Raw genomic sequence first — 14,662 nt, 5'->3', positions numbered from 1 at the left:
ATTCGATGGCACTCTTTATCGATCGCGTGTGCGTGCACACACACACGCATCATCCCTCTCTTCGATTCTATGGACACCTCAAGCCGATGATACCTCCACTCTCTTCTCGTGGATCACCCCCTCTATATATATGTTATATCCAGGACTCTATTTCACACACATTGCATATGTTAATTTTCTTGATTGGCCCCCCCCCCCCCCCACACACACAAAAAAAAACTCTCAAGAACCCACACACTATATCTCTCTAGGTTTGTATCTCTCTCGCACAACCCCACGCAGGTGGTGTACGTATACAAGAAGAGAATAGGTGCACCGTGCACGTACTCACGCTTCGTGCCCAGCCACACCCGCGTGGGTACACGGTGGAGCTCATTTCTTTACGAAATGGCAGCCCACGTGCTAATTTGAACGCCTATATCGGTTGTTTACCTAGGGAGGTCGTGTACCACGCGTGCACGAAACAAAGTTCGACTTGACGTGTTGCCGCATTATTTTTAAATAAAGTTATAGCGCTCAATGGCACGTACACAGAATATAAAACGATTTTTATGGAGGAAAAGGTAGTCCGCTCTTAAGAGTATCTCACACAAGGCTTCAGTGGCCTCTCTCTCTCTCACCGTTGGTCACTGATCTGGCCGCATCACGTTCACCGGGGGAAAGGGAGTGCGGTGGCCTCTCTCTCTCACCGTTGGTCATTAATCCGGCCGCATCCCGTCCGCTGAGGGAAAGGGAGTGCGGTGGCCTCTCTCTCTCTCACTGTTGGTCACTGATCCGGCCGCATCCTGTCCACCGGGGGAAAGGGAGGAAGTGCATCGTTTCTCTGTTCTACGGCGCCGAGGCACCACGTCCCGATCTGCGGTACACGTCTTTCCCTCTGACCAAGCTCCGGCGCGGCAGGGCCTACGCCACCTGCTCGCAGATTCCGCCCACCGCTGCTCACCTAGTTACATCCCGACGACCTCCAGGTATCCCCTCCGGCCTTGCTCCACTGCCCGTTTTCCCACGTCGCTGCATGTGGATCTTCCATAGTTCTTTGCCCAAAACATAGCTTGTCTGGCATACTTTCCATATTGTATTCTCGTCCTCACAGCATTTTAGACAAACACAACCGTGTTGTTATCTTCCCTTAGGACAAGGAATATGCTTCTTTTTTGTCGTCGCATGTGTCATCAACTGTTATTGGCCAGTAATTGTTTCCTTTCTACCTCTTTTTTGCAAACAGGGCTATCCATTTCACGTCGTTGCTATTGCGACCTTTTGGTGAAGTGCACAAATCACTTTTTTCTTAAGAGTGTTTTGTGCAGTTGTACTAAAATGTCACACGGGCAACGTCTCTACATTTCAGTGCGACTACACAAAGGGAGATTGGTTTTGCTCTATCCTCCTCATCCAACTCCGAGCCTAATCTTCTCCAACTAGTTAGTCTTAAGAGAGACTGCAAAGGTGACCGGCTTCTATTTGTGTGTTTATTGTTTCATCAGCAGTCCTCTATTATCGTAATCACACTTGATATCTTTGGAACAGGGACGCCCAGCTCTATTTTAGTGGAACTGCACAAAATGATCAGAATGTTGCATGCTCCAGACAGCTACTTTTTTCCCAACATGCCTTGTTGATTTAGACAGAGCTGGGGGGACGTTGCTGCCAATGAAAGCATGGATCAATCTTAATTTAACACCTTCTCACAACTTTGTCTTCAGTTGTGATGTAATTATTAGCTCTGATCTGCTAATAATTGACATGCATTAGCAAGGAAGTTAGTTTTTTATTGTTTCCAAAAGAGCATCGATGGCAAGACACGCGAAACAAAAGCTGAAAGCTCACACCATTGTACAATTTCATGTCACTGGAAAATTATTTGTATAGTACGTCAATTATGTAAACAAATGATGGAAGCTTGATAGCATTGCCAGAAGCCTCTTCATCATCCGGTTCCATGTGCCATGCACAAAATTATACTCCTTCGTTCCTAAATATTTGTCTTTTTACAAATTTCAAACGGGCATATTTTAGAGTGTAGATTCACTCATTTTGCTTCGTATGTGTACTCCCTCCGTTCCTAAATATTCTATTCGTCTTAACACAGATTTCAACAAGTGACTGCATACGGAGCAAAATGAGTGAATCTACACTCTAAAATATGTCTATATACATCCGTATGTGCCAGTCCATTTGAAATCTCTAAAAAGACAAATATTTGAGTAGTCACTCATTGAAATCTCTAGAAAGACAAATACTCCAGAGTATATTTAAGAACCAAAAGGGGTAGTGCACAACCACATGGGAGACTCAGCCCGGTCGTTGCGCCGCATTAATAGTGAGTAATGAGCAGTCAAATCATAAGCCCCACCTTTCCCACTATAAGTTGCTCTGAAGAAGCAACCATCAATACGCTCTTCTTTGAATCTGCTCATACTACTCCGTCCGTCACTGTTTATACAGCGCGCTTCAGAAAAAAGAAAAAAAATCTATGGGACCAAGGCGACTAGCGATCGGCCTGAAAAATAGCATTGGTAGTTATAGCACGGCGTCTATTACTAGAGGGAATAATGATACACACATGCATGCAGTGCTTCCACTCGGGGTACACACATGCATGCACTCCGTAGTAGTACAGTACATGGAGAGAAAATTGTGGACTTGATTGCGGTTACCATGCCCTAATTAAATGAGCATTATACCAAACGCTTCTAAAGTCTCTCTGGTGGTGGAAATGAATGCATCATAATGAAGCGCACCCTATAACCTATGACGGAGGGTGGAGTAGTATGAAGGTGCAAAACCAAGTAACTACTGCGCTTGGCTCTTCGCACCTTCGTGAAGTCGAACAATGACGGTACTCCGCATGTTGGGTACTACAGTGTATGCCTCTGACAATCTGACACCGAATGGACTGATGCATGTCCACCGAGGGTAGGTTGCATTAGTCAAAAGGCGTAAGCGAGCTTCACCTTGTCCTGCAAGCTTCTCCTCACCTTGCGAGTTGACGGGACACACCAAAAAGTAGTGCTAGTCCATACTCCCTCCTTTCCAGTTAATATGGCTTAATCTTTTTTGCGGGTAAATGAGAGAGATTTATTCATATATAAGCATTCTTAGGACGATCAGCCAAGACACTGGTCACTAGGAAGCGAGGTACCCCGCAAAAAAAGAAGTAGGAAGCGAGGTGTTTCATCAACCCAGCTCTCGGCCACATTCAAAGTGTAGCAAGCACGATTCGCACGAAGATGCGCCGCAAGGTTTGCTGACCTATTTACATGCTGAATAACAAAAAAAGTAAATATTACTGAGCGCTACTATTTGTAACAGGATATGAGCCAGAATTAAGCGAGAATTGTGGCGAGTGTTCCATGCAATAAACTTCCATTATCACATGTGAGAACCCTCGAAGAGAACCAAATGTGTTGAAGAGTGTTTTATCACATTTTAAAATTATAATAAGAGTGCAGACGCTCCTCCATCCGGTTCCTAGTACTAGTATAGTACGTACCTTTATGGACTATAGTAGTAGTACTAGTAAACTTTGCGCTTGGCTGTTCGGGAAGTCGAACAATAATAGCACTAGTAGTATAGTGTATGCTTCTGGCAATCTGACACCGAATTAACTGTTGCACGTCCACCGCCTGAGCGAGGGAGAGCTTGCATTAGTCAAAAGTTTCTCCTTGTCCTGTGAGCCACCGCGCGTAAGCTTCTCCCGCCCTGCAACCTTCTCCTCATTCGGCAAGTTGACGGGACACAACAAAGTAATGCTAGTCCATGTTGCCTCCTCTCTGGTTAATATGGCTTAATTTCAAACAAGATAAATACACTGTATGTCACTGTATATTTGTAAAAGTACTGTCAGTGGACTTCATAATACACTCATTGCGCTCAATATATATATTTTCCGGTGTTCATACGGTCACTAGCTCACCCTAACTGAGTATGTGTGTGCATGCACGTGTAGGTTGAGCACTTGAGCGTGACCGTGTGTGGTCTGTCGTGTGCTCAGACATGCATGCATTAGGGCGTCGCGCGTTTTTGCGTCCATGTGTACGTGTGACCGTTGCATACACATAGGGGGAGTACGTGTAGGGGCCACTAAGGAGCAGTCAAATCACACAGTAAGTTAGTCGGAAGAAGCAACCATCATTTCACTCTTGAATGACACGTACGCAATACAAAATGGTTGATATGGAGAGAAAAAGAAAACCACTATATATACACTAGCAGGAGCCTAAGCCACAAGCCTGCTTGCTTAGGTTGCTCTCTTCACAAGCATAGAACGACGGGCCTGATCCCGCAGCTGGGGGAAGGGAACAATGTTCTGCGTAGACACGGTCGACATCGGCGAGGGAGAAAACCCACAGTCGGTGCGTCCCAATCGGGGGTCACTGCGGTATGAGCCGATGTCGCGTCCCAACCGCCCTTCTAGCTACAGCCTGACGTCCCAGGTAGTCCATCTTCCTTTCGGAGCCGGCTTGCTCCACTGCCGTAGCTCCATCTCCATGTCGATCTTTCTCTACTTCTACCGGCTTCTATTTGTGATGAGTTTATGTCTCATGAACTAGTGCCAGTACTATTATTCTAATCACACTTCTTCAATATCTTTGCCACAAGGGATGCTCAGGTCAATTTTAGTGGAACTGCACAAAAGCATCGTATGATCTGAGGGTGCCAGCCGTCTTTCCTTCCCGACATGGAAAGTGCTATGGAACAAGAGGTACCAGAAGGTGGAGAACTAAAGAGTGTTGCTTCTATTGTTGCTGACATTCTCACTAAAGAATCTCCCTCTAGCACATTCCTTCGACAGGTTGTACCTGGCCAGGAAATTAAATCATGTTTAGGGTTTAGGGTTTAAGTCGTAGTGACCCCATAAGTAGTTTTTCTATCGTACATGCTCTCAGAACTTTTTTCTTTAGTTGTGAAGTAAATATTGGCTATGATTTGTGAATCATTGAGATGCATCAGCATGCATGTTAGTTTTCCTTTGTATATGATGGAATGTTGTAACAGGGGCAACCTTGGAATAGGAATGAAAATGGAATGGAAAAGTTTCCGTTTTTCCGGAGAAAAAATAGAAACGGAGAGAAACCAACGTTTCGTTTCGTTGGATCGTGCCATCGAGCAAAACCAACGTTTAAATCACGTCTGTCGTGTTCGTGTCTCACCCTCCTCCACGGCTCGACCCCACACGGTCGCTCGGCATGCCACTCACCGCAAACCAAGTAGTATACCATAACTTTCCCGCCTGCTTGTCGATTGATCGCGCCATGGAGTACTAGCACTACTGGAAGAGACTGACGAGTTGGGGGAGGACAGCTAGCTGTAGCACGGACTCCCAAGAACTTACTACTGGAAGAGGTCACGCATGTTGTAGCCGGCTATTGCGACCTTTGAACGCGGAGCAGCCGCGTGCACCCGGAACCAGCGCGGGCGATGCTCTCTCGGCCTGCGCGCCGCAATCAATGCCGGCGCTAGTGAGAGGTCACGTCCGCTCTGGCCGGGCATGAATGCGGCACTGACCATTTCGGGCGGGAAGCATGCGCGGGTGATGAAGAGGGTTCGGGTTGGTCAGGACCGGCCGTGGTAGCGGTCCGGGCATGCGCAAACAAGAGATGATGTACGTTAATATTGTTGCGTATATAATTAACAACGTATATAATGTGCCAGTTGGACAAATATGATTGGAGATGGAGATGGAAATGGAATTTTATGTAAACACGGATATGCATGTCTATGTCTATGTGTGTGTGCGCGACGACTCTCACGACCTGGAAGCGGGGGCTTGTTTTTGATCGAGTTTTCTTTCTTGGTACATTAGAAAATCAGTTTGTCTAATTCACATCTAGATGTTATTTAAGGATATCACATCTAAGCTCCCACAAGTATATAATGTAGCAACAAGAAACAAAAAAACTAGGAAAAGACCACAAACAGAGTGGACATCAACTTATATGTGACATAACTATGTCACATCTAGATGTGTCCTAGACAGACCCTTAAAAAATTGTCCGCCAGTTTTCGTTTCTTTTTTCCAAGAACGCGCGTATTCTATTTAAAACCACTGCTATGGAGAGATCTTTGTACTCCATTGCCTCTTGTTTGATAGAGTTTCTCGCCTCTCGCTCTCTCACCCTCTCCATATCAAAACAAGATGACAGTGTCCAGTCTATCTCTCTCCTCACCGGTGGTCACAGATCCGGCTGAATCCCGTTCGCTGCGGGAGGTGAGGAGGTGCAGCATTGACGTTGTCGCCGTTGGCGATGGAGGAAGCTGATGCACACCGTCCTCTCGGAGCCGGTGCTGGCATGGACGAAGATCCTCCGCGCCCTTGTTCGCTGCCATCGTGTGGGTAGATCACGCCCGCCCGCCTAAACGACATCTCGCCCACCTGAGGTATAACTTCTTGTACTGGTCCAGCTCCCCAGGTCGCTGCGTGCGGGTTTTCTTCTATGCGACTACTCCCCAGCTCCCCATGCATAGTAGCTAGGGTTCGTCGGCTGGTCCAACATCACCTACTAGTACTACTCCCTCCTTTCCGGTTTATAAGGCTCAATTCAAAAATCTCACCAACCAAGGTAGATGATGAGTGGTGGAATATTTTTTGTAGTTTGCAAAAGCACCCAATTAATGCTCTTGTTTTCCTCAAAAAATTATGTTTACGAATGCATTAATTGCAATGCATGCATGCATAAAGTGAATGCATTGGTCAGTTTTCTCTTAATACTTGCATGCAATGATTTAATGCACCTTGAAGTCTGAACATGTGATGGGGAACAACCAAATTGAGCCTTATAAAATGGAAAAACTAAAATTTTGAGATAAGCCCTATAAACCGGAAAGGAGGGAGTATTATAGAGGAAATGCCACTCAAAAAGTTGTCCTGATTTATGCCTCGGTGGAGGTATACATGTTGTTTCGACAAAAAGTGCATGATGGTTGTGCGGTCATTGTCCATATGGTGGTAGTACTATCACTAGTTAAATGAAGAAATGTTTTTTTCTCGGGTATCCTGGTTTAGTTCCCATCAAGATAATTATGATGCTTCTATTTTTTGGTGTACTTTTCATTAATTCTTATTGACAATTGAGATGTCGTTGCTAACCCTTTTTTATATTTTTGGAAACAGCGATGCATGTCTCCATACCCGGGCATGTCTTCCTCCATTTTAGTGGAATTGCACAAAATTGGATGGCCATTGTTGTTCCGCCTCACTGTCCTATGCCACGTGGTTCTTCCTTCCTCGAGCTTGATTACTGAGAAGAAACAGACCATAGTGAGGATTTGTCGAACTTCTTAGGTGCCTCACCCAAACTTGATGCCAAATGGATGATGCATCACCATGATGACCTATCGATGCTCATGGTTGCGCCTCATGGTTGCGTCGACTGGTGAAGCTGATCGATTTTCGACGAAAAACAAACTGTCTTTCATCAGTGCTCTTTGCTTGTTACACACAAAGATGATATCCTTCGTCAGTTCACCTTGGTTGCGTTGGAGACGCAATCGTCTTTCACGTTGGTGCAATTTCCGCTAGGGTTTTACGACAGGTGGGCCCAAAATGTGGCTGGCTCACCTGTCATACAGCCAAAAGCAGGTGCAGTGAAGGCACTGGAGCTTAGTCTGTACTACAGTAGTATATATATAAGCGGGAGCCTCAGCGCTTGTTCGCTAGGGTTTGCACTCTCCACACGCTCGCCGCACTACATATATGTTACTCCCTCCGTTCCGAATTACTTGTCTTAGATTTGTCTAGATGCGGAGGTATCTAGCACTAAAATGAGTCTAGATACATTTGCTAGGGTTTGCTATATTCACAGTCTCTCACCCTCTCTTCACCAGATCTAAACAAGACTGTGTTGGCCTCTTGTCTCTCTCTCCCCCCTCATAGCTGGTGAAGGAGGCGTACGTATCCCGTCGCACCGGGAAGGGGAGGAGGTGCAACGTTCACTCTATCGCCTTCGGCGAGGGAGGCAATCCACTGCCGGCTGCGCTGTTCTCTTTCACCCAGTGCCTGTGCGGGAGGGCCACCGACCCCTTCTTCCTTGCTGTTGTACTTAGTGTGGGCAGATCCGACCTCCCGCCGCATGCCTTGCCACATCCCGACGACCCTAAGGTATAAGTTTCTTTGAAACCGTCGTTGCTCTAGCTGCATGTGGATCTTTTTCGATCTGTAGTCGAATCTAGGTCTTGGTTCAAAGAGGAAAGAAGGGTGAGGTGGGCTGGAGCAAGAATCTAGGACGTGGTTCAATGAGGAAAGGGGGGGCGGAAAGTAGTATAGACTGGCTATCCAGCCGCTTTGTAGGTCGAAAAGGGAAAAAGAGGGTAACCCAGTACACACATCTATAAGGAACCGATCTCTTTGTTGAAAAGGGAAAGAAACTGGGGGTCGGGTAGTTTGTGCATGACTAGATTTGCTGCCCTCACATAGGAAGAAGGTTCAAGGAGAACAAATATGGGACCAGCGCATATATGTTGCTTGGCTACATACTCTGCATCACCCATTTATACGTGTGGACGCACATGGTGCTGGCATGTCCCATGCAGCTATTTTGCTGTTGTTAATCTCAGAATTAAACTGATCTGTTTTAAAAGAATTTCTCTATTAATATGAATCAATGCAACCGTTTTAGAAATGCTACTGTCCTATACTTTGTTTTCCATCCAGATAAGGTAGATGCTTCTTTTTGTGGCCGCATGTTTGATCCTCCTTTATTGGCCAGTAATTGTTTTCTTTTTTGCCTCTTAAAACAGGGATATCTATTCAACTTGTTGCTATAGAAAACTTAAATGTCACACCGGCAACTTTGCTTGATTTCAGTGCAACTGCACAAAACTTGATTGGATTTCCAATTCATGTTGGTAGATTCGTATTTTATGTTGGTCATCTTATGAAAGGTCAGTACAGGCCTTCATCCACATGATTGTGCAGTGTGCTTTGAGATGTTGTGCTACTTGTATTGGTACTGTTCTAAATAAATGATGAATTGAAGCTATTGTATTGCTGTCTTTTCCCATTAAGTAGTGAACAAAAATGGGACCAACCCAGACATGATGCTTGTTGCTTTGTTACAACAAATTCAGCATCACCCCCTTTATAAGCCAGTAATTGATGCCACTCTCAGAATTGACTACTGAATCTTATTTCAAAACTGCAACACTTGTTAGGGATTGGCGGGATTACCATTTTTGTGGCCGCATGTTTCATCCTCCTTTATTAGCCAGTAATTGATTCCTTTTTTGCCTCTGTTTATACAGGGATATCTATTCAACTTGTTGCTATTGTGAAATTTTGCTTCGCTACGCGAAACACTTTGCTTGATTTCAGTGCAACTGCACAAAACGAGATTGGATTTCCTATTCGTGTTGGCAGATTCGTACGTGATCTTGTGTGCGTCATGACAGGTTGGTACTTGCCTTCATCCACATGATCGTGCAGTGTGTTTTGAGATGTTGTGCTACTTGTATTGGTGCTGTTTTAAATAAATGATGAATTGAAGCTATTGTTCTGCTGTCTTTTCCCATTAAGTAGTGAACAAAAATGGGACTAACCCAGACATGATGCTTGTTGCTTTGTTACAACAAATTCAGCATCACCCCCTTTATAAGCTTTGTCGTTCTTTATACATGTTGAAACAAGGCATTGTTAAGATAATGTCTCAGTCAATATGAATGAATCACACTGATGGAGAATTGCTACTCTCCTACTTTGTTTCCCATTAAGATAAAGTAGATCAGTAGATGCTTTTCTTCTGGGAGTACAAGTCATCAACCGTTATTTCTTAGTAATTATTTCCCTTATACCTATTGTTGCTTACAGGGATATCAAAATTAACACTCGGTTTTATTCCGACTTCGATTTTAGTTGAACTGCACAAAAGGAGCCAATGTGTAAGGCAAAATGCTGCATTACTGGGTCTAGTTGGTCGTTCCACTTTGCAGAAAGAAGCAGTCACTATTTGCGCTACATTATAGAAGGAATGACTGAGAAGCTTTACAGAGTATTATTAGACACCGGTGACATGACTAGTCTGCAGAGACCATTGGAAATTTAACAATACGTGGAGTGCCCTGGGAAAAAAGTGCCCAAACAAGTATAAAGCTACGACAGGACTCCACGGTCATAGGCATTACATATATTGAATGGGAAAAGCTTGTCAAAGTTTAACCATTGATGTTAGCAAGAAGATGTTAGTTTAATATATTGGAATTGGAAAACCTTGTCAAAATTTTCTCATTGATGTTAACCAGAAGACATGCATTTGATATTTTTGAGTGGGACGCCCTTGCTGTGAGCAGCGTTGAGTGTTTTTTCCTATTCCTGTGTTCAGTTTAGAAGTAAATGGTTACTCTGCTGAGATATTCCTGTGTTAAGAGTTTGTTCTGAATATTGTCTATGTAATGCCAGGCCTTGTGTTTGATTGCAAAGTTGAGCTTGGAATGTTGTGGCATGCGGCATCACGAGCTGTTCACCGTGCCTCCTGAGAATAATGCTTCGTATTGTTTTGCATGTCGATCTAATGCCAGTGATTTGCTTGTTAAGAAGATCATCCTCTTCTGTTGTTTCCGTGCTTAAGAAGTTCATCGTCTGATGTTTCATTCATAGCCTATACGACAAGTCGGGTAGGTTAGACATGAAACCATATGATCTTCCGACCAACTCATGATATTAGGTCGTGATTGGATCGTCGTTTTCCAACCAGAACTGCTTGTAAAACTGACGCTTGTAAATTAAAGCAAATGGTCTCGGGCGAAGGCGCTTTGTTGGTCGATTTCGACTAGTAAAATATCTGAAGTACTTGACACATGATAAAAACGCAGAACGACACTCGGACGATTGCTAATCCAGCCATTAGCTGTTGTTTCAGCCTTGCCAATGGATGGCATGATACACACGCTGTGCATGTATCGTCTGGTAATGTCGTCCATATAGCAGTGCTCGTAAAATATACACTGGTCTCTCAAATTACACGCGTAACCCGCCGGTTTTACTTACAGACCTCGGGCCCTCAGTTTCATTACGCCTGTATTTTACGCGTTGTTTTCGATGACGAGTAACACTTGTATGTTAATACAGGTTTGAAATAAACCAGAGCTCCCAAGCGCGGCCTTACCGTTTCATGCCGTCTCAGTTTCTCGAAGGTGCTCATAGGTGTTCGATGATCCTGGCTTCCTGAATGAGTAGCGGGCGCTGTATCAGACCATCCATAGGGCCCGCGAGGCCCTCTCCGTTGTCCTTCTAGTTGTTGCGCTCGCCATGGCACCGAGCATTGTTAACATCATCAACGAACATGAGGATTCAGGAGATGACTTTATTTTGACTGGATGACACTAGGGACCCACTAGGGCCATAGTCGTACGTACGCAAGTGCCTCCTTATTATGTACAACTATATATTTTTTCTTTCTCCTGGTTTCCTGACATCACGGTCCCACACCATTGTCAACCTATGTAGTCAATATAAACGAGAGAATTGCACAAGGTGCGGCCGACAGCTGGGACCAAGTAGCTCGAGCAGTATTTGTGTTTTTGAGGCGTGAGCACTGCAGAGTTTTTCTTGGCGATGATTTCGTTGTTGTTCAGAGGAGAGTAGGGTATTAACTAGGCGGGCTGTGGCCCGTCTAGCCCAGGCCAGATATCCAGCCCAGATACTAATTTTTTCAAGATGAAAATGGCTAGCCCAGCTATACGTCTTTTTGAGGAATACCCAGGCAAGGTCAACTTGTTATTCTCCGCCCCGCTGGGCTGCAAATCTTTCCTAGGAGGGATGCATTAGGCTTAACAGGAAAATGGGCTTTACAACTAATAAATGGGATGTAATTATAAAAACTAGGGAGTGACTATAAAAAGTGCACCAAACACGAAATTAGTTTATAAAATATTATTTATGGATTTTGAAAATCTTAAATTTTCATTGTTGCGTGCACAATGTTTCGTTGGATTTTTACGTAATACAAATTTATATTTAATCTGACTAGAAATTTCGGGATAAAAATATTTCGGAGCTCATCAAAATGTGGGAAATTTTATTGAATTCTATCTTCAACGGTTGGTTGAAATTATTAATCATTGTCCTAGCTAGAAAATGGGCTGTACTTTTAACAAACTGTAAATGGGTTGTTGTAAATTCCATTAGAATTCCAAAATGGGTTGTACATTCTTAAAAAACGCAAATGGGCTATAAGTTCTCTGCCACACACTTGTGGGCCTACTAAGTGACGCATCCCTAAAAAAATAAGTTGACGCGTATGCAAGGCTTTGCCAACTTATTATAGTCAACACATGGTTCTAGCAGCAGTGGCCGTTGGATGTCTATCCAAAGGATGTCATGCTTCTTCTTCAATCTCAGATATTCTTAGCTTCGGCCGCCCAAAAAATGATTCCTCCCCCTGACATCTGGGGCGCACCGTTTCGGAGGCTAACCTGTGGGCCTACTAAGTTAGAGCATACCAAGGGCTTTGTCAACTTAGTCAATAATAAACGTTTCTAGCTTTAGTGACCGTACGATGTCCATCCAACGGCCATAGTGCTTCTTCAACCTCTGGTCTTCTTGGTCCAGCCACCCAAAGTAGCGCCGGTCGTGCCGCCTGCTCCTGCCTCCCGTGGCTGGTTGTGCTGCCGCAGAGGCCTCACCGCCCCCATACTACTCCCACCGCTGGCCAGGCCATCCCTCCACTCACCCACACCCCCTGTTATTCTGCGGCGACGGTAGCCTCACACCGCAGCCGAACCAGTGAACCCTCGTACTCCTCTCCGCACGGGCTTACACTCCTGCGTCTTCCCCGGCTCCACGTCGTCCCCTTCCTAGGCCTCGTCGTCGTCCAGACCACCACCCTGGTGCTCTCGGCGCGGCGTGGTCAACGACCGACTTCCATCGGAAGATTACTGTACGTGGAGAGGCTGACAGCTGGGTCCAGGCGGCCGTAAGGAAGTGCCTCCTTATTACGCGCAAAATAGTTATTCCTCCACCTTACAGCAGGGACCCACCCGACGGGCCACCTTATTTTGTGAAAAAAATGTTTCCCCCTAACTGCTCGGACCCACCAGACGGGCCAACGTATTTCACGAAAAAACGTTCCCTCCGCTGTCAGCTGGGACCCACCGGAAGTGCCTCCTTATTACGCACAAAAAAATGAATACTCCCCCTGCTAGCTGGGACCCACCATGGTGGGTGGCTGACTTATGGGCCTACTAAGTTGACTGAGACGGGGGCCTTTGTCAACTTTAGTCAATATGAACGATTCTAGCTCCAGTGACTGTACGATGTCCATCCAACGGCCGTAGTGCTTCTTCAACCTCTGGTCTTCTTGCTCCAGCCGCCCAAAGCAGCGCCGGTCGTGCCGCATGCTCCTGCCTCCCATGGCCGACTGTGCTGCCACGGAGGCCTCACCACCCCCTACTATTCCCACCACTGGCCAGGCCCTGCGGCAACGGCAGCCTCACACCGCAGCCGAACCAGTGAACCCTCGTACTCCTCTCCGCGCGGGCTTCCACTGACGCGTCTTCCCCGACTCCCTATCGTACCCTTCCTAGGCCTCGCCGTCGTCCACCGCCCTGGTGCTCTCGGCGCGGCGTGGTCAACGTGCTTAAGGAACGACTTCCATCGGAAGTGGAATGTACGTCGAGAGGCTGACAGCTGGGTCCACGGCCACAGCAAGGAAGTGCCTCCTTATTACGTGCAAAATAATTATTCCTCCACCTGACAGCGGGGACCCACCGGACGGGCCACCGTATTTCGTGAAAAAAACGTTTCCCCCCTGACTGCTGGGACCCACCAGCTACACCTTCGCACGCAGGGAAGTGCGCCCGGGAAAAAAACAAAACGATTCGCCCCCCTGACTGCTGGGACCCACCAGCTACATCTTCGCACGCAAGGAAGTGCCTGACAGTCGGGACCCGCCTGGTCGAAGCATACGTAGCGTTGTCATTCTGGTCGCGAACGTGTACGTACATATATACTGGTCGATGTAGAGGCGCGCACGTGTCATAGTAGAGGCGCGCACGTAGCATGTACACGTACATACATCGGTCAGGGTGCAAGAAAGAAAATACGGCCACGTATGTGTACATACGGGCGGGGTCTCGAACGCCTACTCGCACATACGTACGGCGAGGGCTCGTGTACATGGCTGGATCGGAACGGAGAAACAGCGCCGTCGCCGTGTTCATGGGGAGGCAACGGAATGTGTCGTGTTCATGGGGAGGCAACGGAATGCGTCATGTTCATCGGGAGGGCTTGGATGGAACAGGCGATGGAAACGAGGCCTAGCATACCGCAAAACGGAGGAAACGGCCTTGTGTTCGACCGGCCACGTTCGAAACAGGATCATGTTCATTGGGAGGGGTGTGGCGTACCACAAAACGGAGGAAACGGACCTCCTACGGTCGAAACGGGGGTCTTGTTGATCGGGAGGGGTGTGGCGTACCGCAAAATGGAGGAAACGGACTTGTGTTGGAGCGCTACGGTCGAAACGGGGGTCCTGTTCATCTGGAGGGGTGTGGCGTACCGCAAAATGGGACTCCACGAGATACTGTTCATCTCCCACCATCGACCTCCTCCAGCCTCCACGGGCTCCTATTAATCCAGCCTCCACGGGCTCCTGTTCATCCAGCCTCCACCGCGCGCTACTCCACTGGCTACTGTTCAACCACCCCTCCACCATCTACTGTTCATCCA

The sequence above is a fragment of the Triticum aestivum genome, chromosome 4A (genome assembly GCF_018294505.1).
Source record: "Triticum aestivum cultivar Chinese Spring chromosome 4A, IWGSC CS RefSeq v2.1, whole genome shotgun sequence".
NCBI classification, from domain to species: Eukaryota; Viridiplantae; Streptophyta; class Magnoliopsida; order Poales; family Poaceae; genus Triticum; species Triticum aestivum.
The sequence above is the reverse complement of the archived record's forward strand: the minus strand, read 5'-3'. Positions refer to the sequence as shown.